Genomic DNA, 9,941 nt, shown 5'->3' with positions numbered 1-9,941 from the left:
ACATGAAGCACTTCTGCTACATTCCAAAGTACTACATCTCAATGAAAATAATTTGTGTGAGCTGACCTAGCTCTTTTTATGGAATACCATTTTTACTTGAAAGAACAAATGACAGAGAAACAATGATTATTTAGTCTTGGTTATTTGACATACACTTTCTCAAAAATAAATGTAAGCTTCTCCCTTCAAGAAAATCAACCGGCAGTATTTGCTGCCAATGATAAAATGTAAACTCTCATAAGAAAAGTTTGGAAAATTAGTATCCACCATTGTAATCTTGACAACTTCTCAGTACTGACAAACTTTTCTAGTAGGATCTGTGGTAATATTAACAAATGTGATTATATGATAATTTTAATTAAATGTGTCAACATTGGAAGATCAATATAACTTGAAACAATGCATTACTTAAAAAAAATCTTGCATTAGTACAAGATTCATTCAATGCATGAGATAGACCTATGGATTTTAACGTACGGATTAGGAAATATTCAGTGACAGTGTTTCAGGTTCCACATTGCAAAGAACCTTTAAGAAACTACTTGTGTAGTTTTAGTGTAGTATCAAAGACAAATAACCACAATCATCTGAAAACTTTATTCAACACACTCCTCCTACACATTTGTGTGAAGCTGGATTATTTTCACATACTTCAACCAAAAGAGATAAAATACAGAAGCAGCTATGCAAATTCAGCAGTCTTCTAACAAGAAAAACAAGTCTTGCAAACACGTAGAATGTAAAAAGATCCGCTCTTCTCATTATGCTGTTTTATTTTCGAAAATAGTAATTCTTCACAAAAATATATTATTTCTGTTAGCGTGTAATAGGTTATTAATATTATTCTAAATAAAGTATATTTTTAAAAGGTTTAAATACCTAATATGGTACATACAGACAAATATAACCCACAAAAAATTATCTTTGAGGTCCTATTTTATAAGCATGTACAGAGATCTTGACACCAAAAGTTTGTAAATCCCTGACTTAGCCCCTGGGCCAGGACTCAGGAAGACTGTGACAGAGCTCTCGGTGCAGGGGAGAGGGGTCAGGGCAAAGTCCCAGGTCCCTAGACGTGGCTTCATGGTCTCAGGCCCGAGGGCGGTGTCTCGGGCGGGGAAGCTCAGTGTTGGGGTGTTCCCATCTCCCTGAGTTTCGCTGCTTCTTCTCACAGCCTGTGTGGGGTCCTCCTGCCTGGAGACTCGTGACGCGGCCCCAGTTCTCACTCCCATTGCGTGTCCGGTTTCTAGAGCAGCCAATCAGCGTCGCCGCGGTTCCTGGGTGGAAAGTCCATTTAGACCGGCCAGGTCCTGGCGCCCGAGCCTTCCTCCTGCTGCTCCGGCGGTTCCTGCCCTGACCGAGACCTGGGCTGGTGCGCGGGGTCGGGAGGAAACGGCCTCTGCGGGGGGCGGACTGAGGGGACCGCGCGGCGGGGACGCAGGACCCCCGGGGAAGGCGCTTCTTCGTCCCCGGCCCCGCCCTGATTCGCCTCTCCTCACTCACCTCCTCCGTCTCACCGCCCCTTTGCCGTCTCACAGCCGCCTCCCCCTACCTCCCCTCCCGGGCCGATTAATCCTGGACCCGGGAAGAGCCTGGGGGACTTCGCCTGGCTTTTGTTTTAGATTTAGGAGAAAACAGACTCTGACCAATCACCGGCGGTGTGTCTCGCGCGAGCGCGAGGAAAGTGGGCGGGGATGAGCGAGAGGACAGGGCTAAGAGGGCGGGGCTGACCGCGGGGCGGGGCCAGGGTCTCACGCTCCAGTGGTTTTGTGGCTGCGACGTGGGGCTGGCCGGGCGCTTCCTCCGCGGGTACAGTCAGTTCGCCTACGACGGCGCCGATCACCCCGCCCTGAACGAGGACCTGCGCTCCTGGACCGCGGCGGACACGGCGGCTCAGATCACCCGGCGCAAGTGGGAGGCGGCCGGTGCGGCGGAGCGCTGCAGGGCCTACCTGGAGGGCGAGTGCGTGGACTCGCTCCGCAGATACGTGGAAAACGGGAAGGAGACGCTGCAGGCCGCAGTTACGAGGGGCCGCGGGGCCTCCTGATCTTCCCTCGGGCTGTGGCTGGCTTCCCGAAAGGAGAGGAGGAAGAGGGAAGCGATGCTAGAATGCCGCCGCTTCCTCTGGTCCAGAGGGAGATGAGTCCCCCTGGGTTTCTAGATTATGTACCAAAGAGTGAATCTCAGGGCCCTTCTCTCAGGAAAATTAAGAGAGCCAGTCTCCCCAGGGATGGAGAGGAAGACGTCTCTGAAGTAACTGATCTGCTAGTTGTCCCCTTGACCCCAGCAGCAGTCTTGGGCACACCGCGCAACTTTCTCTGGCTCAGGCCTTGTTCTTTGCCTCACATGCAGTATGTCTGGAAGTCTGACTCCAGCTTTTCTGAGTAACTCGGCCTCCACCCAGGTCAGGATCAGAAGTCCTGTTCTCCCCCTCAGAAACCTGGAGCCTCCTACCCTGAGCTGTCTCACCCTGATTTTGAAACTTTCCAAAGAATAGGAGATTATCCCAGATCACTGACTCCAGTCCGGAGTCTGGATTTTACACTTTCTTCCCCCGACCTCAATTGTCCTGTTCATTCTCAGGATGGTCACATGAGTGCTGCTGGAGTGTCCCATGAAGGATGCAAAGTGTCTGAATTTTCTGATACTTCCTCTCAGATTCCCCCGAAAACATACTTGACCCACCACCCCATCTCGGACTCTGAGGTCACCCTGAGGTGCTGGGCCCATGCCTTCTACCCTGTGGAGATCACCCTGACCTGGCAGCATCATGAGGAGGACCAGACCTGGGACACCAAGCTTGTGGACACCAGGTCTGTGGGGAATGGAACCTTCCAAAAGTGGGCATCTGTTGTGGTGCCTTCTCAAAAACAGCAAAGATACATCTGTCCAGTGCAGCATGAGGGGCTGTCCAAGCCTATCACCCTGAGATGGGGTTAGAAGGGGGATGAGGGAACAGAGCTTCTTCTCTGACAACAAAGCAGGAGCCCTTCTGGAGACCTTTTAGTGGTATCAGAGCTGAGGCCTGGGGGTCAGGGCCCGTTACCCTCCCTTCCCTCCCTAGAGCTGCCTCCTCAGTCCACCATCCCCATCATGAGAATTGTTGCTGATCTGGGTCTCCTTGAAGCAGTGGTCACTGGAGCTGTGACCTGGAGGAAAAAGAGCTCAGGTAGGGAAGAGATAGATGTCTATTTTCTTGTACAACTGGGGGGATTTCAGGACCCAGATAGGAGTTTGCCCATCTCCTGTCTTGTTACTGGGAGGCACCATGCACTCATGTGCTGTTTTAAACAGCTATATGTTTATTAAGTAACACGAAATGGGAAAAAAAAAGTGATGATGTTTTGCATATAGATATTTGCCATTTCTGATGTTCTTCATCCTTTCTGAGAGTCTGAGTTTCCATCTGGTACCATTTGTCTTCAGGCTGAAGAACTTCATTTGCCATTTCTTATACTGCAAGTCTGTTTGTTACAAATTCTTTTAATTTTCTTTTATCTGAAAATCTCTTTATTTTACCTTCATACTTGAAGGACATTTTTGCTGAATATAGAATTCTGAGTTGACAATTTTTTTCTTTTAGGACATTAAAGGTTGTTTCACTCTTTTCTGGCTCTGTGTTTTCTGATGAGAAGTCATCACAGGAGAGGAGGAACAGAAGAACCAAAACAGAAAAAATATGATAGACGTAGTATCTATCGTATCAAAAACTACAATAGACTTCATGGATCACCACTCCAATTAAAAGGCAGAAATTATCAGAATAGATTAAGAAACAAAACCTACTATATACTGTTTACAAGAGGTGCATTTTCAATATAAAGACACAGGTTGAAAGTAAATTGCTGGAAAAAGATGGGCGCTGCAAACAGAAACCATAAGGAGGCCGAAGTGGCTATATTAATATCAGAAGTAAAAGAGATTTCAAAATAGATTGCATTGCCAGAGATAAGGAGAGACACTTCATAATGATAAAATCTAATGGAATGGGAAATTTCACAATTACAGACAGAAAGGCGATCAGTAGTTGCCTAGGGCTGGGGGTACGGAGAAAGGATCAGATACAAAAGGGCATGAGGAAGCTTTTAGGATAAAGGAGCTGTTCTATTTGTTGCTTTTAGTAGTGGTTCCATGATTATAAACAATTACTGTTATTTATGTATCTATATATGTAAAATTGGTAAATTTCATTTCATGTAAAGACTTTAAAAATTAAAAAAGTAGCAAGAAAGAAGGCAAGATAAAGACACTTTTAGATAAATAACAGCAGAGAAATCATTGCTACTGGTCCTGCAATGAAGTAATTTTAAAGGAAGTCCTCCAGGCTTAAGGAAAATGACACTAGATGATAACTCATATATACAAAAAGTATAACGAATAACAGAAATATACGTGATATTCTGTTTATGTGCATTTTTCTTAATTTCCTTAAAAGAGGTATGACTGTTTAAAGTAAAAAAGTAATATACTCTGTTATGTGTACTGATGTAACATATATAACAGTAATAGCACAAAGGTGGTTAAATGGAACTCTATTGCTGCAGGTTTCCTATATTTTCCTGCATGTAGTTCAATGTTACCTTAAGTAGATGGTAAAAAGTTAAGATGCAGGTTCCAATTCTTACAACAACAATAAAAAAATTATTAGAGATATAGCTAAAAAGCCACTAGAAGACATAAAATCATAAACAAAAAGTATTTGCTTAAAACAGAGGAAAGTAGGAAAGCAGGCACAGGAATGAAAAAGAGGTGAGACAATTAAAAAACAAATAGCAAAATGATAAGACCCAGATTCTACCATATCAAGAATCATATTAAATAGAAATAGATGAAAATTCAAATCAAAAGGCTGAGATTATCAGACTGGATAAATATCAAGACAGACTGTATGCTCTAAATAATGGAAAAACTTTAAATACTAAGCCAAAAATAGGTTGAAAGTTAAAAGGTGAAGGAATATGCCATGTAAATAGAAAGCATCAGAAAACTGGAATGTCTGTATTACTATGAAGCAAAATAGACTCTAGGAGAAGGAGTATTGCTAGAGACAAAGAAGGACTTTTTATAATGATAATAGGTCAGTATCACAAGAATACAAAAGTAATAAATGTATAAATACCTAACTACAGAGCTCCACAACAGATGAAGCATAAAGTGGCAGAACTGAAAAAGAAATAGACAAATTAACAATTATACTGGGGCCGGCCCCGTGGCTTAGTGGTTAAGTGCATGCACTCTGCTAATGGTGGCCCATGTTCGGATCCCAGGCGCGCATCGACACACTGCTTGTCAGGCCATGCTGAGGCGGGATCCCACATACAGCAACTAGAAGGATGTGCAACTATGACATACAACTATCTACTGGGGCTCTGGGGAGAAAAAGGGGAAAAAAAAGGAGGAAAATTGGCAATAGATGTTAGCTCAAGGCTGGTCTTCCTCAGCAAAAAGAGGAGGATTGGCATGGATGTTAGCTCAGGGCTGATCTTCCTCACACACACACACACACAAAAAATATATATATATATACTTACAGATCAGTACTCCTATCTCATTAATAGAACATGTAAACAAAAAACTAGTAAGGATATAAAAGACTTAAATATTGTGAGCCAACTTGACCTAATTCCCATGTTTTGAATATCAAAGCCAGCAAGAATAGAATAGACATTTTTTTTTCAAGTATACATGGAACATTCACAAAAATAGACTATATTCAGGCCCTAAAGCAAGTCTCATTAAATGCAAAGGGATTGAAATTATAGAGTATATTCTCTGACTACAAGGACATTAAGTTAGAAATCCATAACATGAAGATATCTGGAAAATCCCCAAATATTTGGAAATTAATCAACACACTTCAAACCCATGGGTTATCATGGCTTAAAGAAGAAATCACAAGGGAAATGAGGATTCACCCTCAGCTTCCTCCGTCTTCCAACTTTCCTCTGCTCGCAGACCCTTCATCCTCCTCCAATCTCCAGGATTTCATGAATCCCCAGGCACAAATGGAAAGCAGGTCGTGAGACATACAAACCTAGATCCCCACAATTCCTCTACAGGAAGTCCTTCCCGAAGTCTGCCCACTCCCATTCCTGCCATAAACGCAGTGCTTTCCCCAATAGAGCAGGGGTGCTTTCCCCAGGTCTGTGCAGAAGGTGATCCTAGAACACTTCCTCCATATAAGCACAGGGCTCACTCCCTCACCTCCTTCAGGACTTAGCTCAAATGTCACCTCTCAGGAAAGCCTTCCCTGAGGATGATATTTAAAATTACAACCAATTCCCTCATCTTCCCTACCTTGTTCTTTTCAGCATGTAAGCTCCATGAGGCAGGGATTTTGCCTGAGTTGGTCTGATATATCCCAAAGTGCCTAGAATAGTGCCTGGCACAGAGCAGATGCTCAGTAAGTATTTGTTAATGAATGAAGAAGTCTTTGGACCAGATCTCAAAGCTGAGACTGACACAGGAGAGGTGAGTGGTTCCCTGGTAAGTGATGGGGGGATGGGGGGGGTCTCTTTCTGTTGGGAGGAGGAGGGGCTACTCACTAGCTTATCCCAGGCCAGGAGCCAAACAGACAGAAGCCACACAGAGCCCCTCTGCATTTCGCGTGCAGCCCAAAACTCATGGCCAAGGACTAAGCCAGACCGCCAACTGCGTCCACATTCCCCTGCGCTCCAGAGGGGCACTCTGGCCAGGTCGCGGGGTTTTAGACGGTGCAATCCTCCCGGGTCTAGATTTATATCCAGAATCCCCTGATTCTGCCCAGCTGGAAGACACGGCTCAGCTGCAGCCTGTGGGGCCCACAGGAGCCCTCCCCTCACCTGTGACCCCCAAACCCCTAGGTCATTGGGCAGGCCCAGAAATTAGTTTTGGGCCCAGTACGGCAAGACCTTTAATTTCAGGATTTGGAGGTGGCAGGGAGGGAGGCGTGAGAGAGCTAGACTGCAGGTCCACGTCTGCTTTGGTCCAGGAAGGGAAAGAGGAGGCAGGTCGCTGAGTCCTGGGCTCTAGGGGATGGATAGAAGGGATGCAGTGCTCTCCAGGCTCCAAGAGGGTGAGTGGTCTGATGCCTGGACAAAAGGGTCCATCCTTGGTGTCCTTGGGTGTGGTGTTTGGACACGTGGGTTTTAGAGGCCTGAGGAAGGAGGAGGGATGCATTCAGGTTCCAGGGGAAATGTTAGGCAGAAGCCTGGGCCCCTACTCTTTGCTGATCTTGTAGCCCACTGCAGTCTCCAGACTTGACCCCAGGTACTGCCCTCGGTGCTCCAGGAACGCTGTCTCTGTGGCCACCAGCAGCTGGACAGTTCCCTGTCCGTGGCCCCGGGGGCGCTCTTCTTGGAGCAGTGGTTCCTGCTGTTTTAGCAAAAAAAAGAGAAGGTGTCCAGGTAGCAGAGGGCTGTGAAATGGGGATGGACTTGGACACGGCTGTGAAGTCATTGAGCAACGAGTGGGACTCTGGAAACCATGGAATCAGACCCAGAGCTGTCCCCTCCAGGGAGGCACATGCCTTGATCTCTCCTCCTCTCAGTTCCTTGATTCCCTCTGTTTCCTCAGCATAACGGTTCAGGGGTTGAGGGGAGGGTCTTGATCTGGAAAAGGGGAAGCCCCTTAATCACCTCCCTTCTCCTCCTCTTATTTTTTACTTCTGTGTGTGTGTTATACCACACCTCTAAGTATGGAAAAATGCCTAAGCTTAGGTATAGTTTACCAGCCAGTTATAGAGCTAACACCTGTGTAATTACCACCCAGGTGAAAATAGAGACCTCAGCGCCCCAGCCAAGAGCCCCCTTGCCTCCCCATACACAGAATCCATCCCTCCCTGCACAGGTGTCCGCTAAGCTGACCCCTTCCCCTGCCCCTCTCCTCTCTGGTTCCTCCTCACCCACTCCTCTTGGCCTCTATCCCCCTAATGTCACTATTTCCTCCCTCTCCTCACTCCTTCAGGAGCTTCTTCATCTTCCTAGGTCATTACCCTGGGGATCACTTCCTCCTCCTCCCCCTTTGCACCCCATCCTAGGGATGGACAATCCAGAGTTGATTCCCAGGAGGAGGAGCCTTCATCCCTGGAAGCAGCAGCAGGAACAAGTGACAGGGACTCTGGGTTCAAGGTCTCAGCCATGAGACTGAGGGCATCCAGTATGTTTGTGGGGTCCCCCCCAGACCTGGGAACCAGCTGTTATGGCCTGGGCATCTGCTCCTCCCTGAGGCCAAAGTCCATGATCATTCAGTGGAGAGGAAAATGTGTACATCAGCGTGTATTTTGGGAAAAAGTTCAGACTCTAAAACATGACACTAGATGGGGGCTCCTCCTTGTGTGCACAGCCCTGTCCTGCTGCTGGGGGCCCAGGGAGACACTGGGGAGGTCCTGGGGAAGAGGCCAAAGGGGAGCCCTGGACTTCTGTCCTCAGCCATGTGGCCACACGGGGGCGCCACCGCTCTGCTCTCTCCTATTCACTCAGTCAGGGGAGCTGATGGGCTGTGGTCTGAGTCAGGCAGAGGTGGCTGACCTGGAGGCTGGACATCAGTGGGGCATGAAGATGCCTTCTGAGCAGCCCTGGGCCCAGGCTTGGGGGTGGGGCAGGGATTGGAGGAGAGGAGAGCTCTGGATCCCTGCCCTGCCTCTGAGGTTTCCATCTTTTCTCCCACCACCCCTCTCTCCAGCCCCTTGATGACAACACTCTGGAAAACTGAAAAGTAGATCATGGTTTTTTTCCACTTATAATCCTTTTCTGAGGGTTACTTTAAAAAACAAACTCTTTTATTTTAGAATACATAGTTTGAGATTTACAGAAAAGTTGCAAAGTTAGTACAGAGTTCCTGTGTATGTCCCACACTCAGTTGTCCCTGTTGTTAACATCTATAGCACGATCATACATTTGTCACAACTAATGAAGCAATAGTGATACATTCTTACTAAACTCCATATTTTATTTCTATTTCATTAGTTTTTCTTTTTTCTGTTCCAGGATCCCATGCACGATACCACATTGAGTCCCAATCATGCCTCCTTCAGGCTCTTCTGGCTGTGACAGTTTCTCAGACTTTCCTTGTTTTTGATGACCTTGACATTTTTGAGGAGCACTGCTCAGCTCTATTGTAGACTGTCTCTCGATTTGAGTTTGGCTGACTGGGGCTATGGGTTTTGGGGAAGAACACAGAGGTGAAGAGCCATTCTCAACACAACACATCAAGGGTGATAATATCCACTTGATTGATCACTGATGATGTTAACCTTCACCACCAGGCTGAGGTCGTGTTTCCCAGGTTTCTCCCTGTGGAGTCCATTTTATTCTTTATCCCTCTCATACAATAGTCTTTGGAAGGAAGTTACTATGTGCAGCCCACACTTAAGGGGTGTTCTGCTATAAACCTTTACACACAGGTTTTTGTGCAAATGTAAGTTTTCAAATGAGTTGGGTAAATACCTAGGAGAGTGATCAGTAGGTTGTATGGTAAGTCTATGTTTAGCTTTATAAGAAACTGCTGAATATCTTCCATAGTGGCTGTGCTATTTTGTATTCCTGCCCACAATAAATGACGGTTCCTATTGATCTACATTCTGGTCAGCACTTGGCATTATCAGTTTTTGGATTTAGGCCATCCTAATAGGTATGTAATGGTTATCATTATTGTTTTTATTTCCATTTCCCCAATGACACATGATGTTGAACATCTTTTTTTTATTTTTTTAAACTTTTATTTATTTATTTTTTCCCCCAAGCACCAGTAGATAGTTGTATGTCATAGCTGCACATCCTTCTAGTTGCTGTATGTGGGATGCGGCCTCAGCATGGCCGGAGAAGCAGTGCATCGGTGCGCGCCCGGGATCCGAACCCAGGCCGCCAGCAGCGGAGCGCGCGCACTTAACCGCTAAGCCATGGGGCCGGCCCTGAACATCTTTTTATCTACTTATTAGCCATCCATATATCTTTTTTGGTAAG

General features: G+C 46.2%; 1 pseudogene; it reads left to right on the top strand.

Annotated features, from left to right (window-relative positions):
• The first annotated feature begins 1,750 nt into the window (after window positions 1-1,750).
• LOC101398932 (popy Class I histocompatibility antigen, A-1 alpha chain pseudogene) lies at window positions 1,751-3,607 on the top strand (annotated as a pseudogene).
• The last annotated feature ends 6,334 nt before the right edge of the window (window positions 3,608-9,941 follow it).

This window comes from Ceratotherium simum, chromosome 13 (genome assembly GCF_057802395.1).
Source record: "Ceratotherium simum simum isolate JZ-2026a chromosome 13, ASM5780239v1, whole genome shotgun sequence".
Lineage (NCBI taxonomy): Eukaryota > Metazoa > Chordata > Mammalia > Perissodactyla > Rhinocerotidae > Ceratotherium > Ceratotherium simum.
The sequence above is the reverse complement of the archived record's forward strand: the minus strand, read 5'-3'. Positions and strand labels throughout refer to the sequence as shown.